The 16,138-nt window shown below is 39.5% G+C and overlaps 1 pseudogene; it reads left to right on the top strand.

The window, feature by feature from the left end:
- Positions 1-994: 994 nt before the first annotated feature.
- On the top strand, positions 995-1,689 carry LOC102274588 (phosphatidylinositol N-acetylglucosaminyltransferase subunit P-like; annotated as a pseudogene).
- The last annotated feature ends 14,449 nt before the right edge of the window (positions 1,690-16,138 follow it).

Below are 16,138 nucleotides of genomic sequence, written 5' to 3' on the forward strand. Positions count from 1 at the left end.
AACCTTTTGGATCCCCAAGTCATTTACCTTCAGCTACACCCTATTTTGGCACCCCACCCCAGTACTCTTGCCTGGAAAATCCCATGGGTGGAGGAGCCTGGTAGGCTGCAGTCCATGGGGTCGCGACGAGTTGGATACTTGGATACGACTGAGTGACTTCACTTTCATTTTTCACTTTCATGCATTGGAGAAGAAAATGGCAACCCACTTCAGTGTGCTTGCCTAGAAAATCCCATGGGCAGAGGAGCCTGGTAGGCTGCAGTCCATGGGGTCACACAGAGTCAGACACTACTGAAGCGACTTAGCAGCAGCAGCAGCAGCAGCAGCAACAACACCCTATTTTAGATGAGGAACAGGTACTAGTTCAATATCACCCAGACTCTGAAAAGAGACTAGACTGAAACAAGAAATAGCCTCTTTGAACTAGTAAGGAGACACATACTACAAAAGTGTACCTCTCCAGATTAGGCAGTTTTTCTAAGTACAAACCACAAGCACATTTTAAACCAAACTCATAAATGATATTCAAATATGTGGTTCCTTACCTGGTCCAAACGGGAATTGAGAAGAACATGAAAGGAGATAGGAAGGGTAGGAATTTACAATACAATTTGTTTGAAGCTTATTTGCATAGAGAAAAAAGAGATTTGCCTATGAAGTCCCTGACACATGTAAAGCAGAGTGCCACTCTTATTAAAATTGGGTGATCTGATCTGTAAATTAAAACAATGATACCATTTTTTTTAACATAATTCAACATAGATTTTTTTTTTCTTTTAACAATAAGCCTCAGTGATGGTAAACTTAAATCTGAGTTCATCTTACTTATGTAAATTAGAAGAACTAATACTGCATGCTGACAGGAATGTAGTATTTAATGAAGTTTAAAAAAAAAAATCCAAAGCTCCTTCAATGAAAGAATTTAGACACTAAAACATTAAAAATTGAGTTCTAGGAGCAAGGGGACCCAAGATTATCTCAAGTCACAGGGAAAATGGTGGAAAATTCACCATCACCATTGCCAGAAAGAGTGATTTTGGGCTTTGTTCTTAAGCTCCCAATCTGGCTTCACACTGTATTTTGTGTGGGCTTTCATTCCTGTATCTTGGCTGAACTCCTTAGGCTTAACCTATCAGCCTCAAAAGTATTGAGCTGTTGCAGTGCTTGGGTACCTCCTCATTACTGTAGTCATCAGTTCCGTTCAGTTCAGTTCAGTCACTCAGTCGTATCTGATTCTTTGCAACCCCATGGACTGCAGCACACCAGGCCTCCCTGTCCATCACCAACTCCCAGAGTTTACTCAAACTCCATGTCCATTGAGTCGGTGATGCCATCCAACCATCTCATCCTCTGTCGCCTCCTTCTTCTCCTGCCTTCCATCTTTCCCAGTATCAGGGTCTTTTCAAATGAGTCAGTTCTTCTCATCAGGTGGCCAAAGTACTGGAGTTTCAGCTTCAGCTTCAGTCCTTCCAGTGAATATTCAGGAATCGGTCACATGCTCTTAATTGGAATAAACATGATGAGTATCTCTCTCCACTTAGTTCCATTCAAACAATCACAGGTAACTATGCAAAAAATCAACAGCAGAAGGAATACCAAGAGGCCATTCCAGCACTAAGAGATACTCCTATTAGTGCAGCAAACCAAATGTTCTTTCTTGCAGTCAAAGAACTTTATACCAAAAACTGAATTGTATGTGGAGCAATATCAAGCATTTATTACAAAATTTTATAGTTTTACTATAAAAATAGTTCCTAATGGACAGAATAAATAAAATATTGCATCACCGTATGGCAAAAAAAATCAAGTTCCACATAAAGGGGTTTACAATTTGAAGACCAGACTCTCCTATCCTGGGAAGACTTCTAGAACAAAATGCTTGTCTTCTTACACGTGAACATGTGTGTCTGTGTGTGAAAAGCATATTTGTGACAAAACTAGGTGGCAGAGCAAAAAGGAGTCATTTTAGAATGACCCAAAGAGGTATTCACTAGGATTCTCAAACAAAAGTATAAGCAACAGAGTAAGAAGGATACAGAACCAAAAAAACAGAACCTGGGGAAACGGGGGAGATGACAGAGAGCATCTCTGTCAGATGACAGCAGTGTTTAATGATGGGCTTGGTAGACGGGCATGCCTGGGTTCCCATCCACCCCACTTGCTGGTCATACTGACTAAGAAAAGCTATTTTATTGCCCAGAAATTTGGCTGTTTTATTGGTACAACAGGGAAACAATAACCACATTATGGAGTTATTGTGAGATTTAACTGAGACAATATAGGCAAGGTATCTTGCACAATTCTCTGCGTTTAACTGGCTAATAAATACAGACTAGTGCTTATTGGGGATGGGTTGGAAAGGTGGGGCAGGTGGGAAACAGAGAGATGCCTCCAGGACAAATGCAAACAAAATCCATTTCTTGAACTTCGTTTTCAGTGCCATCAGTTCATGTGAGAAAATGTAGGCTGATAACCCTAAGATAAAAGGCCAGAGAGCATACTGAGAAGTTGAAATCAAATTACTCACACAGACACAATTATTTATATAAACGTCTGGCACATGGTAAATGTGTAACAATTCATAGCCCTTATTTTTATTAAGAAACTATCTCTCACCTTATGTTTATAACTGACATTAATTAGCATGCTGGAAAATGGTTTTATTGTGAATATACAAGTTCCAAGAAGGAAAGTTAAAAAATTAAATAAATAAACATGAAAAAACATCCAACAAAAAACATTTAAGCAATGATGCCATTTTTTACATGACTCAACATAATTTTATTTTTCCTTTTAATGATAAGCCCTAGTGATGCCAAGTGGTCAAATAATCAAGTTTATTTGTTATATGAGTATATGTTACTATTGGGAAAACAGATAAAAATGACCCTTTAGAATGACATTTAGCAATATGTATTAATAATAAGAGCCTTCAAGTGTTCAAAACCTTGACCTGTAATTCCATTTCTTAAGACCTAACCTATGGAAATAACTAAAAATATAGGGAAATCTATATAAATGTGCCTCTGTGGTATCCTTTCCAAATATAAATAATGGAAAACCTAAACAGTGAACAGAGGAAGAAGAGTTGCTTGCTGCTACTGTTGCTGCTGCTAAGTCGCTTCAGTTGTGTCTGACTCTGTGCGACCCCATATATGGCAGCCCACCAGGCTCCCCTGTCCCTGGGATTCTCCAGGCAGGAACACTGGAGTGGGGTGCCATTGCCTTCTCCAAATAGTTGCTTATGCAGCTTCAACTTATCACATTTATTCAATGACGTATTAGACAGCTATTAAAAATAATGCCAATAAAAAGCTTAAAATAACATATTAAAAGCTTATAACCTGTACTGTCATGTTAAGGATAAAAGCAGAATATAAAACTGTTTAAATAACAGGTTCACAGTATATAAAACAACATACTAATAACTAAAAGAAAATACACTAATTTGATCATTATTGAGTATGTTAGCAATTTTTCTTCCTGTTTTTATATATTGCAATGTTTTTCCATAACAAAAATAATTTTTGTATAATAATGATAACATTCCAATGAGATTTCTCTTAAACATTCTAGCAGCAAGATTCTCTAGTACAAGAGTCAGAGAACTATAATCCTTGGGTCAAATTCAATATGACACTTGCTTTTGTAAATAAAGTTTTATTAGCACACAGTTTCACTATTTAATTGATGTATAGTTTACAGCAAAGGATGCTCAAACTACTGCACAATTGCACTCATCTCACACGCTAGTAAAGTAATGCTCAAAATTCTCCAAGCTCAGCTTCAGCAATACATGAACTGCAAACTTCCAGATGTTCAAGCTGGTTTTAGAAAAGGCAGAGGAACCAGAGATCAAATTGCCAACATTCACTGGATCATGGAAAAAGCAAAAGAGTTCCAGAAAAACATCTATTTCTGCTTTATTGACTATGCCAAAGCCTTTGACTGTGTGGATCACAATAAACTGTGGAAAATTCTTAAAGAGATGGGAATACCAGACCACCTGACCTGCCTCTTGAGAAACCTATATGCAGGTCAGGAAGCAACAGTTCGAACTGGACATGGAACAGACTGGTTCCAAATAGCAAAAGGAGTATATCAAGGCTGTATATTGTCACCCTGCTTATTTAACCTATATGCAGAGTACATCATGAGAAATGCCAGGCTGGAACAAACACAAGCTGGAATCAAGATTGCCGGGGGAAATATCAAAAAGCACAGATATGCAGATGACACCACCCTTATGGCAGAAAGTGAAGAGGAGAGTGAAAAAGTTGGCTTAAAGCTCAACATTCAGAAAACTAAGATCATGGCATCTGGTCCCATCACTTCATGGGAAATAGATGGGGAAACAGTGGAAACAGTGTCAGACTGTATTTTTCTGGGCTCCAAAATCACTGCAGATGGTGATTGCAGCCATGAAATTAAAAGACGCTTACTCCTTGGAAGGAAAGTTATGACCAACCTAGATAGCATATTAAAAAGCAGAGATATTACTTTGCCAACAAAGGTCCATCTGGTCAAGGCTATGGTTTTTCCAGTAGTCATGTATGGATGTAAGAGTTGGACGGTGAAGAAAGCTGGGCCCCAAATAATTCATGCTTTTGAACTGTGGTGTTGGAGAAGACTCTTGAGAGTCCCTTGGACTGCAAGGAGGTCCAACCAGTCCATCCTAAAGGAGATCAGTCCTGCGTGTTCATTGGAAGGACTGATGCTAAAGCTGAAACTCCAGTACTTTGGCCACTTCATGCGAAGAGTTGACTCATTGGAAAAGACTCTGATGCTGGGAGGGATTGGAGGCAGGAGGAGAACGGGTAATAGAGGATGAGATGGCTGGATGACATCACTGACTCAATGGACATGAGTTTGAGTGAACTCTGGGAGTTGGTGATGGACAGGGAAGCCTGGCGTGGTGTGATTCATGGAGTCACAAGGAGTCGGACACAACTGAGTGACTGAACTGATAGTTTACAGCAGCTTTTGCAGAGCTGAGTAGGTGCAATTGGGACTGTACAGCACACACAATCCCAAATACTGTTTGAATTTGACAGAGAAAATTGCCCACTTCTAATTTTAAACATTGAATCCAGAGAATCTGACATAGCTCTATATAGGTGTTTTGGATACTCAATGATTCCTTAGAGCTCTGAGTTAGTAATGATTTTGGAGCAACGGGCAAATCCCACTCAACAATTTGTTACACAGTAATTGACTGGCCTGATCATGGTTAGCTAGTGTGTTTTCTAAGAAGTCCAGTCCCACAAAATGCTCCACCTAGAATTCCCTTCACGCAAAATCACTGTGAACATAAAGTGCTTTGACAAGTCCTAAAGTTTAGCTTTATTAGAGTGAGCACTACTGCTGCGGCTTACTTTATAGTGTACAAAATGTTTCCCTTTATGTATTTATCTCATCCATTCACCCATTTACCTATTCAACCATCCTCACATTTACTGAGTATCTAGTCTACCCAATGTTAGCATTTAAATGCATCTTTTGGAAATCATTCATTCTTCACAACAGCCCTTCGGAGACAGATGTAGAAGAAAATTTATTATCTTTGTATAACCAATGAGGGATCTGAAGGTCAGAAATGTTGATTACTTTTTCCAAGATTACACAGGTGTTAAGAAAGCAAGATTGCAAGAGGAGAAGAAGCTGGGACTTCATCAATATTGTGATGTCTAGACCACTCAAGAATGTTTAGGGACAGAGCACACCTACAGGAAAGGAAAGTATGGGAACAAATCCTGGATTCCTACACAAATCGGGCATGTGGGTTGAATGTCAGGGTCTCATCAGATTTCCAAATAATTGCATGTTGCATTAACACAATTGAGCAAACATGGATGGAGTCTCCCTTCAAAATTCATCAGTTCTTTTTTTTTTTTTTTTAATTTGATCATGTGATTTTAAATGTCCAGAGTCTCATTTTGGACACTGGTTAGACTGACGGACAAGCCAAAGAATGACAAAGAATAAAACTGCTTAATTTGGCCAAACAACAATAGACTGTCTGTGAGCAGTTGAAGCCTAGCTGTGTCAGAATATTCAGGATTCAGTGAGAACCTCTGTCAGAGCATCTATTTGCCACAGAAGAATTCCTGAAACTCCCTTTATTTGGAAGTGTAAGTATTGGAACTTCACAGCATGGGTTGGGTATGTCTGGAACTGGAAAATAAAGTTTCACACAGGACTAAATATAACTTCCTGCCAGGCAGGTAGGGACTGCTTGCCAAATTGTGATGGTTGTTCAGATCCAAAAATGATGAAGAAGGCCAATTTTTTGACAACTGAAATTGCTTTCAGGATGGGTAAATCTACCCTATTTCAGGAGAGATAAGAGTTGCAGGAACTGGTTAATTACCTCTCACCTCCAAACTTCCCAAACTTCAAATATAGCAAGTTCATCATTTACTTTAGCATAAATAGAATTTAAAGCAAGATAATGAAATTACATCTTAGGCTCATAGCAGACTTTTCCATGAAAAGACAACTTGGAAAATCTAATTGCCAAGGCACCTCAATAAGAGGTAAATAGGAGTAGTCAGAGGAAAGCTCAGTTTCCTCAAACAACATGGACTGGACACTGCCTCTTAGAACTTCTACTGTTCTTGTTTTCTGTTGGGTAGAAAAAGGTCTGTCTTTTCCTTGCTGTATTCCCAGCTCTGGGAATGTGCCAGGCCCTGCACACGAATAAAGGGACTCTTGAGTCATATCTGATGGAGCCCGTGAATAGGTACCTCCTATTTTTGAAAGTAGAAACACAGTTGGTGTGGCTAAGATGTTTTTGCATTCACAGGGTAAATGCGTAGCACTGGGGGTGAAGTTAAAGGGTTCTGCTTTCTTCATAAATGCAGCTTAGATCTCCCCAGAATGAAAGTAGGCAAGGGTTCTCAGAGTTTGGCAAAGCTGAACCTTGGAAAAATTAGGAGGTACTCATTTTGTCTATATTTTTTAAGCAGGGCTTGTGTCTCCAGGTACCTAACTGTGATACAGTGTCCTTCTATATCTCACAGACTGGGAAATGCACGACCTCACTGTCTGCTGGAAAAATTCTGCTTCTCTTTCTTTTCAGTTCAGTTCAGTTCAGTCACTCAGTTGTGTATGACTCTTTGTGACCCCATGAATCACAGCACACCAGGCCTCCCTGTCCATCACCAACTCCCGGAGTTCACTCAAACTCATGTCCATTGAGTCGGTGATGTCATCCAGCCATCTCATCCTCTGTCGTCCCCTTCTTCTCCTGCCCCTAATCCCTCCCAGCATCAGGGTCTTTTCCAATGAGTCAACTCTTTGCATGAGGTGGCCAAAGTATTGGAGTTTTAGCTTTAGCATCAGTCCTTCCAATGAACACCCAGGACTGATCTCCTTCAGAATGGACTGGTTGGATCTCCTTGCAGTCCAAGGGACTCTCAAGAGTCTTCTCCAACACCACAGTTCAAACACGTCAATTCTTCGGCGCTGAGCTTTCTTCACAGTCCAACTCTCACATCCATACATGACCACTGGAAAAACCATAGCCTTGACTAGACGGACCTTTGTTGTCAAAGTAATATCTCTGTTTTTTAATATGCTATCTAGGTTGGTCATAACTTTCCTTCCAAGGAGTAAGTGTCTTTTAATTTCATGGCTGCAATCACCATCTGCAGTGATTTTGGAGCTCTTTCCTTTAGAGCCCTGCTAACTCATAGTCTCAAGTTCAAGAATGACACGGACTGGAAGAGACAATCAACATGAAAGACAACAGTGTCAAGGTAACAAAATTAGGTAGACAAATAAGCTAAAACATAGTACATGACAATGCTCCGCATTTTGATTTAAAAGGTTCATTATTTGATTTCAGTGTAGAAGACCAGAGTGGTGTGGATTATTAAAAAAAAAAAAAATTAGAAGGAAGAAAGGTAAGGTAAGTATTCTACTGCAAGTTGAAGCTTGGCCAAGAAGAGTAACGTAACTTAGTAGACACAGATGGGGGTGGGGAGAGGGGTGGCTCTGGAAAGAAATATTTAGGACATTCAAAGAAATTGAATGGCTCTAATGTCATCTGGTCCCATCACTTCATGGGAAATAGATGGGGAAACAGTGGAAACAGTGTCAGACTTTATCTTTCTGGGCTCCAAAATCACTGCAGATGGTGACTGCAGCCATGAAATTAAAAGACGCTTACTCCTTGGAAGGAAAGTTATGACCAACCTAGATAGCATATTCAAAAGCAGAGACATTACTTTGCCAACAAAGGTCCGTCTAGTCAAGGCTATGGTTTTTCCAGTAGTCATGTATGGATGTGAGAGTTGGACTGTGAAGAAGGCTGAGCGCCGAAGAATTGATGCTTTTGAACTGTGGTGTTGGAGAAGACTCTTGAGAGTCCCTTGGACTGCAAGGAGATCCAACCAGTCCATTCTGAAGGAGATCAGCCCTGGGATTTCTTTGGAAGGAACGATGCTAAAGCTGAGACTCCAGTACTTTGGCCACCTCATGCGAAGAGTTGACTCATTGGAAAAGACCCTGATGCTGGGAGGGATTGGGGGCAAGAGGAGAAGGGGACGACAGAGGATGAGATGGCTGGATGGCATCACTGACTTGATGGACATGAGTTTGAGTGAACTCCGGGAGTTGGTGATGGACAGGGAGGCCTGGCGTGCTGTGAGTCATGGGGTCACAGAGAGTCGGACATGACTGAGCGACTGATCTGATCTGATCTGAATGTCACACAACAGGAACATCACAAGGAAGCATGCTATGCTACTTCCTGTGTCTCTTAATATCGCTAAGCCTCAAGGCCTCCACCTATATAATGGAAAGAATAAACCCCATCATGCCTCATTTTCAGTATTATTATGAAGATTAAATGACATATTGCAATTATAAATTATTCTGATATTAGTGTCATTTTTAACAGTAACAATAACAAACTCAAAGTTTGAAGAATACTGGGGCATTTTGAAGAGAAGTGGAAGAATGAAGATGGAGACAAGAGTTCCAGTTTCATAAAAGAGCTTGGTAGAATATGTAAATTATAGATACAAATGTACATAATACAAGCTGAATATGTACATCAAGCTAGACTCTCTTTTTTGAACTAGAGCTCTCATCTTTTAATAATAATCTTTAATAATAAAGTTCTGGTTGGCAATAGAAATTCATGGCTATATGGCCATTCAATTTTTATTTGTTGTCTTTTACCATAAAGCATATACTTCTCTGAAATACTATAATAGGATAAAGAAAACCATCAGATCAGGCTATACCAAAATATTCAAAGTTGCGTTAATAAAGTCATATACTTACCCAGACAGTTTGTTAATTACATACCTAATAGCCTCTCATAAAATCAAGGCAGGAGAAAGAATATGTTTACGTTCTCCTATGGTAGGAGGTGTTTTGTAATTCCTTCCAAAAAATGCTTCCCCAAGTTAAGCCAGACTTTTTGCTTGGATGGGATTTCATCTGGAACCCAAGATACTTCAGATGAAACTATAGCTCATCAATTTTGTTTTCATCTGTTTGCTGCTGACAGTTGACCTTCCAACAGCCATGATGCCTCTTGTCTTCAGGCCTTTCCATTACCAGACCCCTCCCACTTGAAATGTCCTCCTATCCTTTTGTCCGTTTATCTGTCCGAACTCCTTACCCCCAAAGAGAAACTATATGTACATATTTTGTAATCTATAAAAGTCTATGTATTTTAGACATAGAGGATGTGAGCTAACTGGTTTTAGGTTCCTCTGCTGGTGGGCTGATGTCTATGGGGTCACACAGAGTCGGACACGACTGAAGTGACTTAGCAGCAGCAGCTGCAGAACTACTATAAAGCAGAACTTTCAGGGTCTTAAACAATGATGGTACAACTTCCCAGTGGTGTGTGGGAGCCTGAGGAAACTGACTCACTATTTCCTGCATGTAAAATGGCATATTATTCCAGGGAGAGCCCCAAGAGACAATCTTAAGAGCACCTTTCAGCCAGAAGTTTAGAAGCACTTTCAGAGCATGAATACACATATTCTTATTCATAAAACACACACACATCTATTGGTCCTGATCATAAAATCTTTTCTTAAGCATTCCTCTGTACCCACATTGCTGATGCATTTTCTCAGTGGAGTCTAGCCTCCCTTGTGGCCTCCATTTCTGGGCTGTAACTCAGTAACTTTACCCTTCAGACTGTGCTTTGGCTGCCTTCAGGAACAGCAATGTCTCTGTTCAAATCAGGAGAGCATAATGAAACATTGTCTGCTACAGTATCAAACATGAGAGGTTTCCGCTAAACTAATTGGTAGGGAAAACATTTTGCCTTCATCAAGTGGCAGGGCCTGAAGTCAAGAAAAAGGGAAATGGGCTGGGGGAGGTTGGGGAGGGCAGGCAGATCAACAGAATGGACTGGAAGAAAAGTTTGCTGGAAGCTGAAAAATTTCAGTTGGGGGCTTAAATGAAGATAGTGTTTTGGTTATCTCTGTGGTCTAGGAAGGAGAAGCAGATTAGGGCTGAAAAGACTTGAAGTCTAAACAAGATTCTTCCAATAACAAACTTGACTCAGTTTACACTTTGGCCAAATTATAATATTGTTGTATACAGAGACTTTTAAACATATTCTGCATAAAGCTCAGTTGAAGCACTAAAATAGATATGAAAATGTAACAAACTTTTAACGCAGCTGTTTTCAACCAGGATGGAAGTGGAATAAAATTGAATTTGTGTCAGAATATATTTACTAAAGCAAATGCCTCCTTCACTTCCCTTTGCCTTGGCATTATAATTATTTGAAACCGCTGAATGCCAGTGTAAGCAGAAAACAGCAATAGCAGCAACAACAATGCAACCACAAGACATTTATCGAGTGGGTTCTATGTGTTTGGCACTCTGCTAAATCATTCACATACTTTACATTACTTAATTCTCATCACAGCCTTCTGGGCTGTGTGCTACCATCATTTCCCCTTCACAAATGAAAAAGCTGAGCCTATGAGGATGTGTGTTTAGCTAACTATCCCAGTTATACAGCATCACTCTGTACGCTTTAAAAATTGTGAGGAAAAGGATCACATTCTTCATTTGGGAATCCCACACCAGAACAACTGTTTCAAGAGTAAAACTCACTGTCGAACCCTTCCCCTGAATTGCCTCAGCTTCTTCTGTCGATTAAAACCACTGAGAAGTTTCCTTTACTGCAACCTTTTCTCAAGAATAGGTCAGATTTTGGCTAATTTCACTGTACAGATAATTTTAACAAGTGTTGTAAGAGATACAATCACAGTTCACTGGACCAGAAGTTCACAGACTTAAACTCGGCAACCCTCCTCTACAGACTATGCAAGCTTCAGTGGGTCACTTAATCTCCCCAAGCCTTGGGGATTTCCTCTTCTGTAATATAATAGGGCTCAGCTGGATATAAGCTTTCCCCCTACAATTAACATTACCTGTTGGCAGGTTTGTCTCCTTGATCTAGATGTTAGAAACTATTCTGGCCCTGTTAAAAGTTAATACTGGTAGTGGGATGGAGCTGGGGGTAACAAAGAAGTTAATACACATCTTCATCATCTTACCAAATCAAGGTTTTCACATCTGCTTATGGGTCAGGAGATCATAATAAAGCAATCAAATATGAATGACAGGAAGATTCAGTCAAAGAATAAAATACAGAAGAACAACGTGAATTCTAGTACATAGTCATCAAATCTCTACCATTTTCAAATTCATCTGTAAATCAAAGATAACAGCAGTACCTACCTCTTTGAGATTTTTCAAAATAAGATAATATACCTAAGCTATGAAAACATGATGGGCAAAATAAAAATATGTCTGTGAAATCTGTCACACCCTCTTCCCTCCAAGATCTCTGAACCAGTTATGTGAAAGAGACAATAGACCATTGCTAGTAAATCTGGAATGAAAACTCTGATTAAGCTCCAAGCCAAAACAGGTTCCCAGGCATATCTCCCAGCTTTGGATGAGTTCAAGATGGGCAAAGCCACTGATGAACAGCTGGCCTGTCTTACCAGGGGAAGAAACTCACGATGTGCCATCAAGAAGAATTTGTGCACCTGAAGAGCTGTCTGGATTGGAAAATAGAGGTGTTACCTGTGCTCCGAGCTTCTTTAACAATCTCTTCAAGGACAATCTGATTATACATTCTGCATTCCTTGGAGAAGAATAAGTAGGTGGGGAAGAGAAAAAACTAAACAAGAATTTTAGAATGTTCCTAATATTACTGGAAAAGGGTGAATGGAATACTTAACAAACAATAAAACTCACCTCACTGAATGGGTCCTGACATTTGTATGTAAAGTACAGGGGAAGTTCTTTTAATTGACTTCCTAATGGACCTCCAGTATCACTCCTCACTCTCTAAGCCATTCTAATCAATCTGTAACAATCTGATGCTGGTTTCCAGTAGGCCAATTTCAGGCAATCCCTTATACTTCTCTTATTAGCAGTTAAATTTTATATGTGTCCAGAACCAGTTGTATTGACTTTCAAATATTCCCGTGGAATTAATTAATTAATAAAAAGCTATATAAACAGATAAGATTTTAAAGAGGAAAAGGGTTTTCTTTTATAAAAAATAAGTGAATACTTTGGAAGAGGTGATTACAGTCAGCTTTGCCAAAGTGCATGTGCAACACTTGGAAAAGCTCAGGGGAAACTTAGCAATCCAGAGGAGCTTGCCTTCAGATCGCTGTTCATGCTCTTGACATTCTTCTCCCCACTCAATTGGAGCACAGATAGAAATCCCGTAGATATACTAATGGATTATGCGTGTAGCTTATGAAAGAAAGGTGACAAAGAAGCCTGATTTTATGGACTCATATCTGAATGCAAAGCCTTAGCCCTTCATTGAAAGGCTGGTGAAAGTAATGTTGACCAAATGTTTGAAGTGTCAGGCACTTTGATGGTCACAAGAGATAAAGAGATGGATCATATATTCTCCCTTTCCTCAAGGAGTTTTTGAGCAACCTGGAGAAAGACAGGCATAAGAGACAGGCAGACACACAGAACAGAAGGGACCTGTCCCCTTGGGCACAACTCCCAGTTTGGACTGAATGTGATTATGCTCCCATTCTCGCCCCTTGCTGTGTACCCAGCCCCTCCTCTAAGCTAGCATCTCTCAGTCTCTCACAGGAGAGATTGTGCTTATTGGGAGCTGGCCGAGGAGAGCATCAGCTGCTCGAGAGCTCTCAGCTTTTTCAAGGCCCACAATGCCACCCTCCATCAGTGAGCTCTACAGAGGCCCATACAGCAGAAATGTGCTTTATATTTTCACCATCATAAGTTCTCCTTCACCTCTTAAGGAAATGACGTGGCAGAAAAGAGGACCAGAACTTGCTCAAGCTTATCGATTAAATCTTGGGCAAAAGGACAAACTCTCATATATGTTTGCTGTTTATTTACAAGCAAACAAATGGAAAGATCCTGAATAGGACCGCAAAATCAGCCTACGCTGCTTCTGACTTAACAAATCTTAGAAATACTCTAAGCACTTTAGAATATTATCCACTCATAAATTGCAGCAATATTTTCTTAGATCAGGCTCCCAAGTCAAAAGTAATAAAAGCAAAAATAAACAAATGGGAGTTAATCAGACTTAAAAATTTTTTCATAGCCAACAGAAACCATCAACAAAACAAAAAGACAATCTACTCAATGGCAGAAAATATTTGCAAATGATGTGATGAAAAAGGGATTAATTTCCAAGATATACAAATAGCTTTAATAGCTCAATATAAAAAAATAACCCAATGAAAAAAATGAGCAGAATTCCTCCATTTCACCAAAGAAGACATACAGATGATCAACAGGCACATGAAAAGATGGTCAACATCACTAAATTATTAGAGAATTGTAAACCAAAACTGCAGTGAGGTATCATCTCATACCAGTCAGAATAGACATCATCAGAGTCTACAAATAATAAATACTGGAGAGGGGGTGGAGAAAAGAGAACCCTCTGACAATGTTGGTGTGAATGCAAATTGGTGCAACCACTATGAGAAACAGTATGGAGCTTCCTTATTGGGGCTTCCCAGGTGACTTGGTGGCAAAGAATCTGCCTGCCAATGCAGGAGCCGCAGGAAATGCAGGTTCAATCCCTGGGTTGGGAAGATTCCCTGGAGGAGGCAATGGCAATCCACTCCAGTACTCTTGTCTGGGGAATCATCCCATGGAGAGAGGAGCCTGGCAGGCTACAGCCCATGAGGTCACAAAGAATAGGACATGACTGAGCATGCACCCTATAAAACTAAAAATAGAGCTACAATACAATAGAGCTAAAACTAGAGCTACATAACACCCCTCCTGTGTATATATCTGGAAAAACTGAAAACTCTAATTTAAAAAGACACATGTATCCCAATGTTAATAGTAGCACTATTTATGATAGCCAAGACATGGAAACAACCCAAGTGCCCATTAACAAATGATTGGCTTAATATGTGATATATATACACACAACGAAATATTGCTGCTGTTGTTTAATCACGAAGTCATGTCTGACTCTTGTGAATCCATGGACTATAGACCACCAGGCTACTCTCTCCAGGTTTTCCAGGTTAGAATACAGGAGTGGGTTGCCATTGCCTCCTCCAGGGGATCTTCCCAACTGAAGGATAGAACTTGTGTCTGCTACATTACTGGGTGGATTCTTTACCCCTGAGCCACCAGGGAAGCCCCAGTAAAGTTTACTCAGCCATAAGAAATAATGAAATAGTGTCACTTGCAGCAACACGGACGGACCTAGAAAATTTTATACTTAGTAAAGTAACTCAGACAAAGAAAGTGAAAGTCACTTAGTCGTGTCCGACTCTTTGTGACCCGTGGACTGTATAGTCCCTGGAATTCTCCAGGCAGAATACTGGAGTGGGTAGCCTATCCCTTCTCCAGTGGACCTTCCTAACCCAGGACTCGAACTGGGGTCTCCTGTGTTGCAGGTGGATTCTTTACCAACTGAGCTATGAGGAAGCCCCGAAAGACAAATACTATATCAACTACATGTGGAATCTAAAGCATAATATGAACGAGTCTTTATACAAAGCGTCTCATGAACATGATTACCAAAGAGGAGAGGGAGGCGTGAGGGACAAATTTAGGGTACGGGATTAACAGATGCAAACTACCATACATAAAATAGATAAGCTACAAGGACTTACTATTAGTACAGGAAATTATACTCAGTATCTTATAAGGGAAAATAATCTGGAATATATATATATATATACATATAAATAATTGAATCATTTAGCTGTACACCTGAAACTAACATGATATTATAAATCAACTATTGTTGTTTAGTTGCTAAGCCATGTCTGACTCTTTTGCAACCCCATGGACTGCAGTCCATGAGGTTCCTCTGTCCATGAGATTTACCAGGCAAGAATACTGAAGTGGGTTGCCGTTTCGTTCTCCAGGGGATCTTCCTGACCCAGGGGTCTGGAAGAACCCATGTCTCCTGCATCTCCTGCACTGGCAGGCGAATTCTTTATCACTGAGCCACCTGGGAAGTCTTGAAAGCAAAAAGATGTTGCTCTCTATTAACATAAAAAGATCATAGTATGTTGTAAAGTGTGAAAAGATCAGATTACAAAGCAGACTGTGTAGTGTGATCCTAAACAAATACATATGCATGAGGGGATTAACAATGATTACTTTTAAAGGATAAATTACTGACCATTGTGTTTCTTTTCACCTTCTGTACAGACAGATTTTTTCATACTAAGTAAGCAATATCTTTATAATCAGAAGAAACAATCAAACCATTATTGTTTTGAAAATAAAATACCTTAATCACTTCTAAATATGTACTAAAAAAGAATAATGGTATACAAATAATAAAAGGTCTAATATCAAAAGCAAAAAAAATGAGAATCATTTCTCTTTATATAACATTATAACATAATTTCATATAACTCCCATTTTAATAGCATTAACTATATAATAATAATGATGACATAGAGAGAAATGTCCACCTCAGTGAAAAATAATGCAATATCTATAGCATCTTATTTCAAATTACCTAATGCTGCTTCTATGAAAGCTATTTCACAATGCTGAACATTATAAGTAACTGAGAGCAAAGTAGTGATTCTGGTCCACAGATGTGCATTTGTCCATTATGTCCAACAAAAGTCAATTTCTCTGGCCC

This window comes from Bos mutus, chromosome 14 (assembly GCF_027580195.1).
Source record: "Bos mutus isolate GX-2022 chromosome 14, NWIPB_WYAK_1.1, whole genome shotgun sequence".
NCBI lineage: Eukaryota > Metazoa > Chordata > Mammalia > Artiodactyla > Bovidae > Bos > Bos mutus.